The sequence below is a fragment of the Lissotriton vulgaris genome, chromosome 3_1 (assembly GCF_964263255.1).
Source record: "Lissotriton vulgaris chromosome 3_1, aLisVul1.2, whole genome shotgun sequence".
Lineage (NCBI taxonomy): Eukaryota > Metazoa > Chordata > Amphibia > Caudata > Salamandridae > Lissotriton > Lissotriton vulgaris.
In genome coordinates, this window is record NC_141689.1 from 953430289 (window position 1) to 953449205 (window position 18917).

Genomic DNA, 18917 nt, shown 5'->3' on the forward strand with positions numbered 1-18917 from the left:
TGAAACCTGCATGGAAAACTTGCTGATAGCCAAAGCGCTGCAAACAAAGGGTCTTGGTACCCATCAAATGGGTTTCCTGCAGCAATAGAATATCAGCGCGCTCACGCTTGGCCTGTTGCAATGCAGCGCCCCTCTTTATTTGATCCAGCAAACCCCTCACATTCCAACTGAAGATACGAAGGGAAGCCCCAGCACCATTCACATTAGCTTCCGCGCCCCCCATCAATGAACCACAAAGGGGAATGCCCTCGCACTAGGCACCACTCGCACATGCATACCAACCAAGGAGATGCCTCTAGTGTCGTGTGAACCCCCCAACCCACCCTCCCTTGTGTACCAACAAACTGCCCCCCCAACTCCCGGATCCCGACCCCATACCTCAAGAACATTGAAGTACCTATCGCGGCGTAGGCAGCACATGGTCCAAAACCGAGGACCCAAGCCCAACCCCACCAATGGATCCCCCCCACAAAACCCATCCTCGAACCACCCCCTTAACAAAACCTAAACCAGGGGTAAAGCCCGCCTCCCACATCCCCCCACCCCGCAATTTATAAATAATACTGCACCACATACTTTTACAGTCCTTCCTGGCCAAATATTCTACTGTAGCAACAATATCCGGGCCGCAGCTAAGGGAGCCAGAGCAGTGCAACACCCCAGCATAACCATAGACTCTATACCCACTAAACCCGTAGTCAGGGCTCAACTACAGGAGGATCAACAGCACTCTTAGGGCCCCCTTTACCCCCCCAGAGTCTGAACGCTTCCGGGACCTGGAACGCCAGTTCCCCTTACTTCTCGACCCTCGGGCCGTCCGCTGCTGTTCTCCACTTTGCGATGCGTCGGAGTCCCAGCCCGGCGGGGTATGAGCCCGCACCTTAACTGTCTCATCGGTCCATTGAAAAACCTCTTCAGGAGAGTCAAAGAAGTGCGTGCGAGATCGGAACACCACTCTCAGACAGGCTGGATACAGAAGAGGATATGGAAGCTTGAGGTCCCGTAGTCGAGCTTTGGCCGCCATAAATGATTGGCGCTGCTGCACCATCCTTGTATAGTCAGGAAAGATAAATATCCGCTGGTTCTCGTAGAGGAGTGGGTCCTTTGCCCGAGCCTGTTGTAAAATAGTGTCCCGGTCATGATAGTTCAACAATTTGGCAATCACCGGCCTGGGGCGGGACCCAACGGGCAGCTTCTGAATCAGGGCCCTGTGCGCGCGCTCCACAATATAGCAAGTGGAAAGGGAGTCCGGAGGGAGCCAGCTCGTCAGCCATTGCGTCAAGAACGTCTCCATATTACCCTTCTCGCAGCCCTCCGGGAGCCCCACAAAGTGCAAGTTGTTTCGGCGGGCCCGGTCTTCCGGATCCTCGACCCGAAGCGCCAGGTTCTTTTGTACACTCTCCATGTTTGCCACTTTACGCTTCAGGGTCGTCACATCGTCCTCCACCCCCGATATCCTCGTTTCGGCCTCCGTGATGCGGGCAACAGCGTTGCGCAGATCTTGACGCAACAGGGTAACGCCAGCCCTCACAGCTTCAATTTTGGCATCTAAGGCGTCCCGGGAATAATTTATAGCGGCCAACAACGTTGCATTATCGGGCCCAGGGCCCCGTGACCCCCCTCCAGCCCGGCCCCTCCATTTGGCTCCGTTTACTTGTCTATGGGCCCGTGTTTCGTGGCGCCCCCTCCACTCCCACCACGTGTCATCTCGGTACTCTGGGGTACACACCCGCACAAGTGGTCTGCCGACCAGGGCCCCAAACCGCTTGCGTCCGGAAAGTTCTGAACGCAATATCACCCTTCCGTAGCCTGAGCCAAGCCCCTCTCCATTACCAGAGGCCCACACTCCAAGCCCCACTGCACCACTGGTAGGGCCGCTACTATGGTCACGGGCCCCTCTCAGGAGCCAACTGTCTCTGGAGCAAGTATGCCAGGCTCAGCCACCAGATCGTACCCCCCGATACTCAGTCCAGGCCTTCGCCACGGGCCTCCACCCCCCGGGTCTCTCCACCTCGGTCTACAGTTCATCGGCCGGGGGGCGGGGGGGGCACCGTCACCACTGTCAAGGGCACTACTGCACGGGCACGGAACCTCTCATGTAATGAGCCCAGTGCTGTAGGTGCCGCTCCAAGCCCGACCAGGCCAGGGTCCCAAGGGCCTCCACCTACTATAAGGGCGCCCCCAGCCGCACTCCACCAGAGCGTCCAGTGCCTCCCCAGTCCTCACGGGTCCCAGCACAGCACCAGCAATCGAGGGCCGACCTGCTCCCCGAGCCCCCACGGAGTCTCGCCCCACCAGGATACCTCTTCGGGTGTCGCCAAACTGTGGGTCCCGGCTTTGCGGCCTACCTCCGGCCGGGCAGTCGTCAGGGTCCGAATGCGTGGCTTAAGGGATATTGCCACCGCCTAGCTGCCCACGCACCTCCAGTTGCCACCAGGGAATGCCTCAGGATGTTGCTCACATGGGCCTGGGCGCCAACCCGCCCGCCGTGACCCCTCCTCCGGCTGCCGTTGCTTATGCACCACGGCCGGGGACTCGAAAATCGAGGTCCCGGCTGCCGCAGGATGGACCAGGCCTCAATCTCGAGCTCCTCGCCACTGGCCGCACAGCCGCTCCAAAACTCCACAGGTCCGCACCGGAGCTACACCAGCGGTCTGTGCACCTGCGCCCTTCCTCAGAACTGTACAGCGGTGCGGGGGAGCAGGATAATCGGAAGGATATATTACTAGCGGGACGGAGCTATTCTAAGCTGCGTCCGCCATGATAGCCGGCTTGGCCACACCCCCTGATTTTATTTTACTGTTTTATATTGAGCGAACTCAGGTTCGGGGGCACTAGAGCCGTTTAAATGAGCATCATATTTTTTTCTGCAATATCTAGGGCTCCTAATGTTTGAATGATCTATACGCTTGCAATCACATGTTTAAGCTGTTTGTCCTGGATATAGAACACTATGTATAATGGTACTCTCTACATCTTACATCCTCTAACTACTTGAACACAGAAAGCCGTCTCCTACTATACTCCTAAACACTGCATGAAAAAATGACATTCATTTACTCTTGCTTGATTCCTCTCCTTTCTTACTTCAGAGGTACCCTCTGCTCAGCTTCCATCCTCTGCATATCTTCTATCTCTGAGAATAGTAGTTTAATTACACAATAGTCTCCTCTGTCTCTTGCCTGGCTGCCCCAATCCTTTTTATTGTAATTCTGCATTTGGCTGAAACCTCATTTCAATAATCACAACCTCTCATCTTTAAATCCATATCCCTGTGATCTAACAATAACTCATCTCTGCCAGCCTATCTATCCCACCAACAGTTCACCGGAAACTACATAGCCCTCACTAATGATCACATTTACCTGATATTAATATATAACAAAGTAACTGGAGTAAATGGATGCAATTTCTCTTGAGTGCACATTACTAATCAAAATAACCAACAATAACCACTGGTCTAACCACTAATCGCTCCGGCGTAGCGTGCTATTTGATGTAATGCGCTTTGACGCCTCGTCAGGGGAAGTAAGCACTATATAATTACAATTACATGACAGTCATGGAGGATTTCTCACTCACTTTATAACAAAGAGCATTACAGCCTATATTTGGCACTTGTAATTCGGCAGAGTGGATACCCGTCACGTTTTGTTAAAGTTTCACATCTGAGAAACCCTGAATAAGATTCTGTTTGTCTCAGCTAAGAGAATGCCTGCTATTAATTTTGCATTTTATTAGTATACTTCTAATTACGGGATTGTATTATGTTTATAATTTTCAGTAGTAAGGCACCACTCGAAATCTTCCACTGTGCACATGTGAACAGTGAACAATTTATATAGGCATCAAAACATGATGTGTTGGGGATTTCAGAGGTAAAGTTGAGACATTAGGTTTCTGTTGAACTCAGATGGCGAAAAGAAGTGAGACTTTCATTGGCAGTAGGATGGTAAATAAAAAGAATCAGGTAGGAAACGAGACAAATGGTGAATAGATTTCCAGAAGGAAGAGCAATAGGCAGTGCTTAATTTGTAAAAGAATAAGTCCCGGGGCCCAAAGTTTTGCTCAAATGCCCGCGGCTGGCATTATTAAATGTTGGTGTGCTAACTTCAACATTGCATTGTCTTTCTTCCACCTCACTTCCTGCCTCTTTATCTCACTCTTGCTGGTGCTTCTTTATCCCTGTTTTGTCGCTGTGTCACTGTCTGCCTTTCTCTTTTCCCTTTCCTTCTTTGGGGGTTTTCTCTCCCCTGCTCTGGATCAAAACCTGTTGAGGAAAAATAAATGAGCATCCCCAAAAATAAGTGCATCCAACCAGTGGGGAGACTCCATGTGTCGACTGAACAGTAAGGACAGATAATCTCATAAATAGAAAGTAAAAATGAATGGAAGAGAAGAGTGCTGACGGACTTTGAAATATGCATAGATTATATATATTGCACCACTGACATTACACAACAGAATCAAGAGTTCATGGTTAGCAGTGCAAAGTCTCACACAGGATGCAGGTAGCAGAAGCAGAGGCTGGACCTTGGATGGTGCAGTTTGAGCGTGAAGCTTGTGTGGTTTACAGCCGCTGAGGTGAGGCTGAGGAGAAAGGTACCACGAGAAGCAAGTGGCAGCACAAGAGACATCTGCGGCTCACAGGTGGTCAACCCGGGGCTCCCAGTCCACACAGGCCTCTGGAGCTGTGGCCCCAGACTGCGGCCCGCTGACACCAGTCCCTCACAGCTCTTGATTTCCACATCACTGGGGGAGCACATGAGTTTCCACAGTATTTGATGGTTGCTAATGCCAGTGATCAATATACCTGCCAAATAGCACCGCTTTACCCCACCAGCACTTCGCATTCTGGGGTTGTTGCCCACCTGCTTTACCGCCGAACATTAGCCAGCATGCCAGCTGGTGGGGTGCTTATCACTCCTTGCAGCACGAAGGTGCGATATCAGACAGAGACACATACTGTGGTGCCTGCAACCAGCTCCCAGGAAGAGGAGGTTAGTGCCAGAACTACCAGGACCTCCCGCATAGCTCGCAGGCCTGCATCTGCCTTGAAGGCCAGCAGAGCATGCATTGGAGATACTGAGCCTGCAAGACAACAGGGCTGCGAGTGGAGAAGGTGGCGAATCCCACATGGAGAGCGATGCAAGCCAAGGTCTAGAGAAGCTCCAAGGAAGAAGGAAACTAGGCTGGCAGACATTGCTGAGCTCTGGTGTGGAGGGTGGAGTATGAGATAAGGTAAGGTAATGCCATAGAGGAAGAAGGGAAATGTCAAACAGTCAGGACTGACCCACAGCCAGGAATAGGAATGGGATCCCATAACAACGGTTCAACTCCACCTGGTCGTGCTGTGGCTGCGACTATCCCCCCCACTGTGCTGCACCCTCAGGAAACCGCTGACAATTAAGCAGGTACTGACAATGAGGACTCATAGCAGCTGTGAATGGTACTTTATGTCTCTACTCGACTGTCGCTGGTCGTTAAGATGAATTTGACAAATGTTGTAGACCAGCCGATTTTAACTTGGATCCTCATCTCTGATGGTCCCAAGTTACTGCTGGTGTTGTTGTTAGTAAGGCTGGTATGGCCAACAAGGGGCTTGAAGTTCTTTTCCGTGGTAATTGTCACAATCCTTATTAGCTTGTTCTGTAAAACGTCTTGCGCTTCTCTAGACGCAGCGTTTTTATTAAGGTATTTGCTTCTATTTACATCCGTTTTCATTTTTCCTCTGTGTGCTGACCCGAGTGTTGTCTGAAAAAAGGCAAGTTTACTATTTTTTCCCCTGCTTCTGGATTCAAAGATGTGACATGAAGCCATGACGGCCTTTTTAATGTAATAACATGGCAAATCCAGATTTAACCAGTTCTACTGAGCTGATGCCTAACCCTGTGACATGGCTGGGCAGCAAAAGGCTTTTCTGCAGAACCTCTTGTAAAACAAGCATTGGCCACGCGGCTGTTAAAGTGACGCGGCCGTGAAAGTGATCGCAATCACCAGATGGCGCCGGGAGCAGCAGCAGCCAGCGGGAGGAGTGGGACGCTCTCTCTGGTGGGGGGAGGGCGGAGGTGTGTTGAAGCGCGTGCTTGAGAGAGTTAAAAAAAAAAGGAGGCACGTCTGGTGAGTGGTGTGCGATGTGCTCACACCATTACGAGAGACAAAAAAAAAGATGGCGCCTCGGCTCATCATTGTGCGCGTAACCGCACGATCTATGCCACCAGGTCAGACATTTGAAAGCCCATTCACTAAATGTCTCACCAGTGCAACGCATGCGCTGGCTCAGGCGAGACCTAAAAAAAAGAACCAAGATCCATTTGGTGCCCACAGGGGGGAGTTATATGATGGAAGGCAGGAATTGAAAGCATAGTCAAAAATGTTTAAAAAAATCCTATGACCTCGCTTTCTATCTTCCATTGTACAGCGCAAACTGGATGCAGCAAAGGAGGGATGGTGGGCTGCCATGGATATGTCACGGGAGCTGTGCCTACAAGTAGTACAAAAGGGGGTGGTGATGGACGGAGCATTTGAACCAATCAAACATTTGCACCCAGTCTAAAGATCTGGGTTTGATCCATCACCGTTCTTTAGCCCACTCTGCCACCCCAGTTCAGACATGGCTATATGCAAATCAGTCTGAACCTGTGCCTCATGGGAACAGTCCAGCCCGAACTGCCAAGCCATGCCTTCCCTGGACCGGAAACAAGCTTCCGAGGACCGGTTTGTGGCATTACAGTCGTCTTCAGCCCGGCTTACTTGTATCCAGTGGCAAAGTGAGCAAGGGACTCCCGTCTGAGCATACCCCGCCACACTTATGGCGGCCAAAAGCGGTACAAAAGGGGGTGGTGATGGACGGAGCATCTGAACCAATCAAACACTTGCACCCAGTCTAAAGATCTGGGTTTGATCCATCACCGTTCTTTAGCCCACTCTGCCACCCCAGTTCAGACATGGCTATATGCAAATCAATCTGACCCTGTGCCTCATGGGAACAGTCCAGCCAGAACTGCCAAGCCATGCCTTCCCTGGATCGGAAACCAGCTTCCGAGGACCGGTTTCTGGCATTACAGCCATCTTCAGCCCGGCTTACTTGAATCCAGTGGCAAAGTGAGCAAGGGACTCACGTCTGAGCATACCCTGCCACACTGACGGCGGCCAAAAGCGGTACAAAAGGGGGTGGTGATGGACGGAGCATCTGAACCAATCAAACACTCGCACCCAGTCTAAAGATCTGGGTTTGATCCATCACCGTTCTTTAGCCCACTCTGCCACCCCAGTTCAGACATGGCTATATGCAAATCAGTCTGACCCTGTGCCTCATGGGAACAGTCCAGCCCGAACTGCCACTGGATTCAAGAAAGCCGGGCTGAAGACGGCTGAAATGCCAGAAACCGATCCTCGGAAGCTTGTTTCCGATCCAGTGAAGACATGGCTTGGCAGTTCGGGCTGGACTGTTCCCATGAGGCACAGGGTTAGACTAATTTGCATATAGCCATGTCTGAACTGGGGTGGCAGAGTGGGCTAAAGAATGGTGATGGATTAAACCCAGATCTTTTGACTGGGTGTGAGTGTTTGATTGATTCAGATGCTCCATCCATCACCACCCCCATTTGTATCACTTTTGGCTGCCATAATTGTGGCAGGGTATGCTCAGACGTGAGTCCCTTGCTCACTTTGCCACTGGATTCAAGCAAGCCGGGCTGAAGACGGCTGGAATGCAAGAAACCGGTCCTCGGAAGCTTGTTTCCGGTCCAGGGAAGACATGGCTAGGCAGTTCGGGTTGGACTGTTCCCATGAGGCACAGGGTCAGACTGATTTGCATATAGCCATGTCTGAACTGGGGTGGCAGAGTGGGCTAAAGAACGGTGATGGATTAAACCCAGATCTTTTGACTGGGTGTGAGTGTTTGATTGATTCAGATGCTCCGTCCATCACCACCCCCTTTTGTACCGCTTTTGGCCGCCATAAGTGTGGCAGGGTATGCTCAGATGTGAGTCCCTTGCTCACTTTGCCACTGGATTCAAGCAAGCCGGGCTGAAGACGGCTGGAATGCCAGAAACCGGTCCTCAGAAGCTTGTTTCCGGTCCAGGGAAGACATGGCTTGGCAGTTCGGGCCGGACTGTTCCCATGAGGCATAGGGTCAGACTGATTTGCATATAGCCATGTCTGAACTGGGGTGGCAGAGTGGGCTAAAGAACGGTGATGGATTAAAGCCAGATCTTTTGACTGGGTGTGAGTGTTTGATTGATTCAGATGCTCCGTCCATCACCGCCCCCTTTTGTACCGCTTTTGACCGCCATAAGTGTGGCAGGGTATGCTCAGACGTGAGTCCCTTGCTCACTATGCCACTGGATTCAATCAAGCCGGGCTGAAGACGGCTGGAATGCCAGAAACCGGTCCTCGGAAGCTTGTTTCCGGTCCAGGGAAGACATGGCTTGGCAGTTCGGGCTGGACTGTTCCCATGAGGCATAGGGTCAGACTGATTTGCATATAGCCATGTCTGAACTGGGGTGGCAGAGTGGGCTAAAGAACCGTGATGGATTAAACCCAGATCTTTTGACTGGGTGTGAGTGTTTGATTGATTCAGATGCTCCGTCCATTACCACCCCCTTTTGTGCCTACAAGTAAGCAAGTTTGTATTGTAGCATTTGTATAAAGCCTATTAGGAATATGTGCGGGGTGAAGCGAGCTACACAATGGAGGGTGTAGGTACGTGCTTTTTTTTACAATAGTTATAGAGAATCCCTCCTAGCCTCACAACACTGGGCACAATGAGAGGAAGTGCTTGCCACACTTAGACTCAACCCCACTAGAGTGGGAAAGGAAAATAAATCCTTTTTTATATGTAACCGTCACACACATCGGGTTCACCCTGACTATTAAAGGTCAGGGTGGGCTCCACCGTTTTCAGGGAGCTCTTAAAAGAATAAAGACTGGAGACATAACTAGAAGATAGAAATCCCTCATCCACTCCAAGGTATGCCTTTAGTCGCAGAGCGGATGGGAACATTAAAAACTAAATTATGGAAGGGGACTGTAGGATTTAGTGGTCTTATGATCCTTGCTTGACCAACATGTTTCAGCCCTACTCTGAGAGGCCTAAAAAGGTCCGGGGCTTTCGTCAGGGTGGATTCAACTGTGGAACACTCCCCCAGTGATTTTTATTTATTTATTTCTTTTAATTTTTTTGAAAACATATTTTATTGGAAGTTTTGCCATCATACAATACAAAACAAATATCACCACATCCAAATGAGTCAAATATGTCCCTGTAGTAATGCCCAACTCACCCCAGAACACCTCCCCCCTACATATTCGGTGGTTTGTGCGTATTCAAGTCACAAAACCCCAATATAGTAACAGCTGTTCAGAAAGCTTGCACATCAGTGTTCCTTGGTTCATGATCACATGCACGATTATCGTTTATTCATCCCCCTCATCCAGGTGGTAGTCCTTCAAAGCTTGGACCAGGGCCTCCCACGCTCTTGCCATCTCCAAAGCTGTATCAGTGCCAACCCTTGTTGCCTGACGGAGCCTGACAACACTCTCACAGCTTGCCCACTTACAGAATTCTGTGCGCTGGCACCCTGGGTAGCTAGAGTTCCATAGTGTGGCATTAATGCATGACAATGCATTTCAGTGCGGTGATGCGGACCGCCACACTAAAAAGCGTGAACGTCACACCTGATGCGTGATGCTTGGCAGGCATGTTTATACTTCCCACTCTTGGTACGACCTGTAAAAGGGAATCTCATTTAAGATCGCCTATACATTTCTTGGCTGCGCATATGGTGCTGTTCCTTTATCATGTGCCATTTTGTAGCTATTTAAAATGTGGCATGTACTTCTCATGCACATTAGTATGGTGTGTAGTGACCATGACAATTTTATTCCATGCAACTTAATGTAGGGATTCGCTTGCAGATCACTGCAACGTATGCCTTACTGGTGGGTGCACACTCACCTCATACAACATTCATGAGGTAAATTCATATGTGATAGCATACTATGTTGCATTTATCTTTCATGGTTTTGTGCCCAAAGTGTATGTTGCTTTAAACATCTGACATTCACACAGAAGACAGGGCTCTCACTTGCATACAAGCATACAAGCATACATGGAAATTCCATTTTTTAAAAATCTGATTTGTTTCTCCTATTGATTCATCCTAAGTTTGGGAACATATAACCCCACGGAAGCAGGAGGTTAAAGGGGTAGCCCTAAAGTCAAACCCTAAAGTAGTTAAGTAGAAAAGAATGAAAGTTAAATGGAAGACATCTAAACAGTATCTGCTTCCTACTGCCAGTAGTTCTGTAAGTCAAATCCCCAAGAAAATAGGAAACCATATACTTCGTAAAGGGTCCCTACTCGCACATGCATCTACTTGGCTCATGCTCTACCTAGCTTGTGGCATTGTAGTTGGGTAGAGAGCATGTTAATATTTTCCATGGCTAGCCCTCTAATTGCGGTGTGATCAATATGGAGCCAGCTGGAAGAGGTGTGTTCGAACAACCCCCTAACTTCTGTGTGTGAAGGGTGTCCCGAGGCGTGCGTCTCAAGTGCCATGCTGCTCCTATGAATGCTAGGGGCGGGCGTAGTCCAATAGGATGATGGACCACAACAGTGGGATAATGGGAAATGTAGTTTCCTCTGGGGTTTTTTAATGACTCGATATTTATGCTTAGAGAAAGACCATGTAATGTTAAAGCCAAAGAAAATTGAATTGTATCTAAAAGGCGATAAAAATCTTATTATACAGCCAGGTTTGCTTTCCCTATTTTAATAGAGGGGTATCATTTTCAGTGGTTCTATACAGAATAGTACTTATGTAGTGGTTCCTAGTCATAGAGATGGACGACACTAAGTGAGAGGTGTCAATCTTAGTAGTGGTTTTCCTATCGTCATATCCGATTTGTACAGGGGGCATGGTAACTGGCTCTTGTATCATGCTTTCACGCTTGTGATAGCTATTGGTTTTTTGCTCTACTCATCTTGATGTTGCAAGGGAGGATTATGCTGAAGGCTGAGAATGGTTATGTCTGTGACATCCACATGGAGGGATAACGCAAACTCAGCTGGTTCCATGGTATGTTGTTGTTAAGTCCTTTTTTGTCAGTTTTGCAATTTGTACATCACCTTTGTTTTTTCTCTGTCTGTTTGATACCCCAAAATTGGGTTTCAGTTTTTCTATAATGGATTATCTCACATCACGGTCAGTATGTGCCTTCTCCAAGTAGTAAGCTGTTAGCCTAGTTGTTGCTTTTATGCATCTGATTGTGCTTCTGTGTTTGCCTATTCGGATCTCGACCATTCTCGTGGTCATCCCTATGTTGCGGAGACCACGGGGGCAGGTAATGACATATTTCACATTACAGCTATTGCACTTTGTATGATTTCTCTGTTCCAATGGTGTAGGCATGCCCAAATCAATTGGTTTGGTATGTGTTGTAAGAGGGTAGACCGAGTAGTTACCATAAGAAAGTGCCCTGAAACCAGAGGTAGATCGCAAAGGAAAGTCTGTGTTTCTGATGGGAGTTAACAAGTATCACTTTGTACTAATCTGTTCTTTATACTCCTATTCTGTTTGAATAAAAGAGAGTTTTTTTTAATGTCAGGTGATTGGATTTAAGGATGAGCCAATGTTTGTTCATTACTCTTTTGAGATCATTAAAAGATGGAATATATGTGCTAACACAGATGAGGGAGTTGGCATCTTGTTCTGTGTTTGCTTCAAGAAGTGCCTCTCAAAGAATATTATGTGCCCTTTTCTGAGCTCTTTGGATATTCTTGATTGGACATTCCTTTTCCTTGAGTTTCGTGTGAGGTAAGCTGACTCTTTTTTGAAGTCGCGAAGGTCTGAACAGTACCGTCTAATCTTGAGAAATAGCACAAACTGTAGGTTCTCTCTAGGGGCTTGTGGGTGGGCACTGTTAAAGTGGAATAGACTGTTGCGGTCTGTAAGATTGGTGATTAGGGAGTTTACTAGCTTACCATATTTTGCTTTGATGTTAATGTTGAGGAAAGAAACACTGTACCTATTTGTGGTCATAGTAAAGCACAGAAATGGGTTTGTTTCATTCAGCCATATCCTAATGGGTTCTGTAGCGTTCTTGTGCCCTTGCCAAATGACCAGAATATTATTGGTGTAGCATCGCCTTAAACATATTTGGTATTGGAATGGGTTGTTCGTCCAGATGTTCTCTTCCTCAAACCAGCTGATGGACAGGCAGGTTATGTTTGGAGCAAAAGTACTCCCCATCGAGGTACCATGGCGTTGCAAGTTGATTTGGTTCTCGAAAATGAAGAAATTCACCTTGAGGGCCAATCTAGCAAGTTATATTATCCACCTGATCAGTGGGGCCCATTGCCAGTATTGGTTTTGCAGTGCGTTGGTGATTACCCGTAGGCCTGCTTCCTTCGGAATGCTGGTGTATAATGCTTCTACACTGAGGCATATGAGGGTCTCTGTGGAAAGATCACATTCCATCTCTTTAAAAAGGTTCAGTAGGTGTTTGATATCTTTGATATATGATTTGATACCTATGACCAGAGGTTGGAGGAACCAGCCCATATATGTGACAGTGGTTCGAGTATTGACACAATACCGGATACAATTGGTCTCCCTGGAGGGGGGGAATCTCCCTTTGTGTATCTTGAGGCTCGTGCAAAATTGGGTAGTCCTAGGAAACATGGTGGTCAAGATCTCCTGTTCTTTTTTCGAGATCCATTTATTTTCTATAGCTTCAACCACCAGGTTTTTTATGGTGTGTAGTAGTGGCACGTAGTGTCTGTCTGTAGCGGTACATAGTGACTCTCATATCATAGGAGGTTCAAGCATGCCTCCTGTAATCTGTTCTTTCTTGTATTACAATGGCACCCCGCATGTCTGCCCGCTTGATGATCAAATGGTCTTTCTTGCTGAGTTTTGTTTTGAGCCTATAGGGGAAGTTTTCATGGTGTCCCAGATATGAGGTATGGTTATTGTGTTGTGGTGGAGTGATGGGTAATGTCACTATCACACTTCAAAAACAGGTTTTTGCAATGTTACTCTGGTGAACTCTATCCTGCTGGCTCTCTTTTCCTTATGCACTGGCAGAGTGTGCTGCTCTGTTTATCCCACTGCATATAGAGTTGCTGCTTGGCCAGTTCAAACCATGCCTGGGCTACCACTTTGAAACATGAAAGGCTGTCATTGAGGTCGGTAGTCTACCCTGTTACCTGAGGGTTACACTCAAGTCCTTGTAGGGCGTTCTCAACCCATTCAGCAATTGTACTGAACCTTGTTACAAGATTAACAGTTTCAAACATAGAATTGCTGAAACAGTGGTAGTTAGAATATTCTCAAAAGATAAAAGGTCCAATATTTAAGATACATTGTGAAAAGTGAATCATTTATACTTAGTGAGTTAAAGCAAGCAACTATGATGCTTTTTCAGAAATATATTTTACTGTAGTTAAAAGAAAACAATAGTAATGGCAACATGTATTAAATAGCATTGAGCAATATGCAGTATTTAAATCACTTGCAGAAACTTTGTAAAATATTTAGCTGCAAACCATATTAATAAACTTGTAACCATTGACTAGACCATATATTTCAATTCATCCAGTAAACACTTACTGCAGACATCTGAGTGCCAATAATCTGTTAGGTGATAAACACTGATAAAAGCAGAATCTATTCCCGTATGCCCTTTGTAATAATCTGTGTTGCCCTGTACTGGGTGTAATAAAAATATCTGTTCACATATTCCTATTCACCCTCCTGTCCCAGCAGTATTAGAAGCAATCAGCTTATGTAATACTGTAACAGACATCAAATAATTATGGTTTATCAGGGAGGCATCTCATCTGCAATGGCTTGTATTGGCAGCAGTATGTGGTCCCATTCCATCATCGTCACTCCTGGAACCTCTTACTTTTTAGAAGGGTCAACACCTGTAGCTCTTCAGTCGTCCACTTCTGCAGGTCCAACAACCTTTTACATAATGCAAGAGTAGCAGAGGCTGTCCACTGCATTGCAAAGTACGCTTACCAACCAATAAAGGTAAGTCAACAAATATAGAGACATATTTTTTGCTTTTTTTGGTCTTGTAAACCTAGCCAAGTGTTGCAAAGTCATTCTGTGCCCTGGGCACCCCCCAACTTTTTGCTGACAGATACTGGTGGTAACTGACTCTGACTGACACTGGGCTCTGCCTAACCGGGCCCAGAGCCCGTGCTATGCTGACAATGATTAGAATACAGTGAAAACACCTACGTACACTAGGGAAGACTAAGGGTTGGGGTACCCCTGTGATTGGCATGAGTTACCTCATTGGGCCCTAATACATATTGGGGCAGGGGGATTGAAACTACCTATCATTCCCTAGTATTTAATAGGGCATTGCAGTTTAGAGACTAGCAGACCTTTCTGCACTTGCACGTGTGCACTGCTGAAGCCTGAAGTCCTTTTAAAAAGTGGCTCTGTGTGGCAGGACTGCTTTTAAAAAGTAAATTGTGGGGGCGTGGCCAAGATGGCGTCGGAGTAGGACGCTTCTCCGAGCCTCTCCGACGCCGGACCTGCATAGCACCTTATAGCGGGGTCCCGGGACGTGCTGTCTGGAGCCGTTTCGGCAGAGGAGGCTGCCGATTCCTGAGGGCGTGCTCCGGTGCCGTTGGCAGGGGATATTGGTGCCTGCGGAGATCGATAGCGGGGAGCCGAGTTGCGGCCTGCGAGGCAGCGGCCTTGCGTATCCAGGAGGCCGGCCAGGAAGTGGGAGGTCCCCGGTCCTGAGAGGGGACTCCGGACGCTGGAGCACCGCGTCGCCTGGGGGAGCGGAGAGCTGATCTCGCCGGCGGGCTGCTGGACACGACAGCGGTCCCGAGAATACATAGACTGTACCTGCGGGGGTGATTGGGGGCCCGTCGGAGCTCGCCGGGAAGGAGCCGGACCGGGGCCTAAGCAGCAGCGGCCTGGAGTGAGCTGAGGGCCGGCCCGACCTGGGCGGCGTCTGCCCAGCAAGGAAGCGTTGTGGCCTGATAGCCCCCCATCGGAGCTAGCGGGGACGATCGGCGTGCCTGGCCTGCGGAGGAGCTGGCTGCTGGGCGGAGCGGGGACGGAGTCGGCGATACTGGCCGAGGCGACTGGGTGCAGCGGTGCCTGCTTGAGCCTGAGCCGGGTCCGGCGGGGGCCTACCGGACGGGAGTCCCCGTGTGCCGCTGCTCCCGCACCGTGGTGCGCAGGGTGAGTCTATACGGCTGGCGGGTGGGCAGCACCTGCGGTGGAGATAGGGCGGGACACTGACTTGGCTGGACGGTCCTGTGGAGAGCCCTAGCCCTCGGCTCTGGGGCGGACTTGGTCGGTGGCGCCCAGAGGACTTTGTCACCGTAGCTGCACCTGTGGCCCGAGAGTTGGTTCCCCGGTGAGGCAGTGGGACTGAAGCCGGGTGGGCACAGAGGCAGGTCTGAGGGAGCCTGAAGCTGCCGCCTCCCGGGGGTGGACGCACCTCGCCCGCGCGCGCGTGGCGCCATTTTGGAGGGGCCTTGATTTGCGGAGCTTGGCGGCCCGGCCTGCCCGCCACTGGACTGGCTGCTGCCTGGGGACCTTGCTACAGCGCGTCACACGCATCCTATGGCCTGGGCACCGATTTCGGGGTGAGGGTCTTACCACCCCCTGTCTGCTTTCCTGCTGTGGAGAGGGCCTCGAGGGGTCGCCCTGGAGTAGAGGAGGACGCATCGTTGCAGGGTCGAGCTGGGACGGAGTATCGCTTGGCCTGTGTACTGTTCCCCAGTTACGACCGCTTCGGGGTCTTGTGACAGGAGCGCTGCGGGTGCTCACAGCCGTGTGTGGTCACCATGTCCAACTCGCAGCGTAGGGGGAAAATGCTGAAGGATGGGGCCTCCAAATCATCGCAGCAGCCGGCATCGCCAGGTGCCAGCGGATCCTCAAAGCAGTCGGACGATGAAGCGCCTGCTACTAAAGCATTTATGGTGGAGCTCTTCGCCTCTATTAAGGACGACATCTCCGAACTCCGTACGCAGTTGGCCTCGGACCTCCGGGAGGTGAGGAGAGACGTGGATGGGATTGGTGAAAGGGTGGCGACGCTGGAGGACCACGACCTGAGCATGGCGAATGATGTACACCAGCTCCAACAGGACGTCATCCGCCTCACGGAGCAGAATCTGGATCTGCAGACCCACGCGGAGGACTTGGAGAACCGCTCTAGGAGAAACAACATTCGTATCAAGGCGGTGCCGTGGGACGGTGAGGCGGGAGACCTGCGTGGGTACGTCCAGGCCTTGTTTACCCAGATTCTGGAGGATTGAAGAGGTGCGTGACATTCAGATGGACAGAGTACATAGAGTGGGGTTGCCCAGGCGAGGTGGGGGCCCGCCGCCGGACATCCTCGTGTGTGTGCATGACTTTCAGCTGAAGGAACGGATTCTGAGGAAGGCTAGAACCATCTCTTCTTTGCAATTTAGGGACCACCGCCCGCAGCTCTTCCAGGATCTGGCGGCGACGACTTTGCAGAAGCGGAGGGACTTCCGGCCTGTGACCGCCTTCCTCCGGGAGCGCGGGGTCTCTTACTCATGGGGCCATCCTTTCCAGATTATATTTCGCTGGGAGAATAGGCTGAGGCAGATCAATTCCCTGCAGGCGGCGAAGGATCTCCTGGGCATCGAGGAAACAGAACCTTCTCAGGAGGCACGCGGCTCACCATTCCGGAGGCGGCGGCGCTCTTCCTCCTGGCACAGAGTAGGCCCATCCCCGGAGCGGCGACGACCAGACCCTACGACTAGTGAGCAGGAGAGAGGAGCCGCAGTGGCATCGGTGGCTTCCACCACCATGGCGGATTCCCAGACGAGTTCTGGAGCAGCGTGACCCCGGCTTCATTGAATGGCGTCGGAGGGGCTCTTGGCCTGAGGTCCCCGGGGTATGATGGTACTTTTGGAGAAGACACCCCGGACCTTGGACCTGGGGGTCACCAGGTTGACACCCCTGCCCCGATTCCAGACCAGTAGGGGACTTCCGAACCGTGACCTGCTGGAACCGATGACTACGAGGTTCAGGTTCAGTGCCTTGAGTTGCATTTTGTTGTTCTTTGTTCTTGGGGGGGGGGGAATGGGGGTGGGGGGAACGTTGGGGGGGTTGGGGCATGGGGGGGCAAGGGGGGCCAGTGGTGGCGGCTATTGGCTGTGTGTATTGGGTGATGCGTGTGGGGGTGGGTGTGTGTTTTACAACTCATTCCTGATCTTCAGCTTTTGGGAGTCGTACTTGGCTTGCATTTCGCAGTGGAGGGCGGGCTGGTGGTTGGGAGAGGGGTACGTGGGGTGGTTGGGGACGGACAAGGGGTTGGTAGAGGGGTGGAGAAGTACGACTGACTCTTCCTCGGCTGTATGTGACATGGAGCAGGGGCGCTCCTTGATTTGTTATGACTATTAGTATAGGCACCTGGAACGTGAAGGGACTCAACTCCCCGCAGAAGCGGCAGAAGGTGTGGAAGTACCTGGCAGACCACCACCTGGATGTGGTTGGTCTTCAAGAAACTCACTTAGCCAGGAAGGATGAGCTTAGGCTCCGCCATCGGCACTTTCCGCTTATATACAGGGCATCCGCATCCACTAAGCACAGGGGGGTGGCCCTAATGTTTCGAGCGTCCCTCCACTTCCAACCGGGGGGGGGTGAGCGGGGATAAGGAGGGGAGGTGGCTGATGGTGAAGGGGTTGCTGTATGGACGTATGTGCACATTTGTGTTGGTGTATGGGCCTAATGCTTCGCAGAATGGCTTTTTGCAGGCTCTGTTGGATAAAGTGGGGGAATTCGTGGAAGGCCAGCTGTTCCTGTTGGGAGACTTCAATATAGTGTGGGATAAAGTCCTGGATAGCTCATGCACACAGAGGTCCGGGGCGGGGGTCTTTACCGCTGAGACGCAGCGGTGGGTGGGGGACCTGGGGTTGGTTGATAGTTGGCGTTTCCTTCATCCCCAGTCTAGGGACTACACCTATTTTTCCCATGTACATTTGTCTTATTCTCGAATTGATCATATCTTCATAAGCCAAGCATTAAGGGGGGACGTCCAGGTATCCAGCATCTTCCCACTCTCAGTGTCGGACCACAGCTTGGTTGTGCTCGGGTTGCAGTGGTCAATGGGGGGGGACGGATGGAAGAAATGGTATTTCCCCGAGGCATTGACTCGGGATGACGTTGCATGTAAGGAGCTGAGAGGGGCCATTCGGGATTTCTTGGAGCTTAACCCGCCTTCGGACACCTCGGTGTATACCACTTGGGATGCCTGCAAGGCCTCACTGCGGGGCACCTGCCTTAGCCTCAATGCTAATCTTAATAGGCAAAGGAGGAAGGAGCGTGAGGCTCTTGAATCTGAATTAGCGGCGCTGGAACAGGCACATAAAGCCAATCCGTCTCGGGTGACCCTGCGGCCGTTGACTGCAGTCCGGGGGAAGCTCCGGGCTCACTATAATAACAGAGCGGAATTTACATTCCTGCGGCTGCGGAGGACTTCCTACTTGGTGGGGAACAAGGTGGGGAGGCACCTGGCGAGGCAGCTTCGAGACAAGCGGGAGCGGGAATATGTAGGAGGGATTAAAGATGAGGCAGGACAGGACCAACACAGGGACGGGGACAAGGCTGCTATCTTTAGCCGTTTCTATGCGGCTCTATATGGAGGGGAGGACCTGGATCGAGCTGCTCAATCTGCCTTCCTAGCTAGCCTCCCTATACCCCAAGTCTCCAGGGAGTGGAATGAGCTCCTCTCAGCCCCTATTTCGGGGGAAGAAATGATGGACGCTATAAAAGCTCTTAAGCTCCACAAGGCCCCTGGCCCTGACGGGTACACGGCCTCGTTTTACAAGACGTTTGCGGGAGAACTATGCGAATTTTTAGTTACCCTCTTCAACTCCATGGCTACAGAGGGGCGGA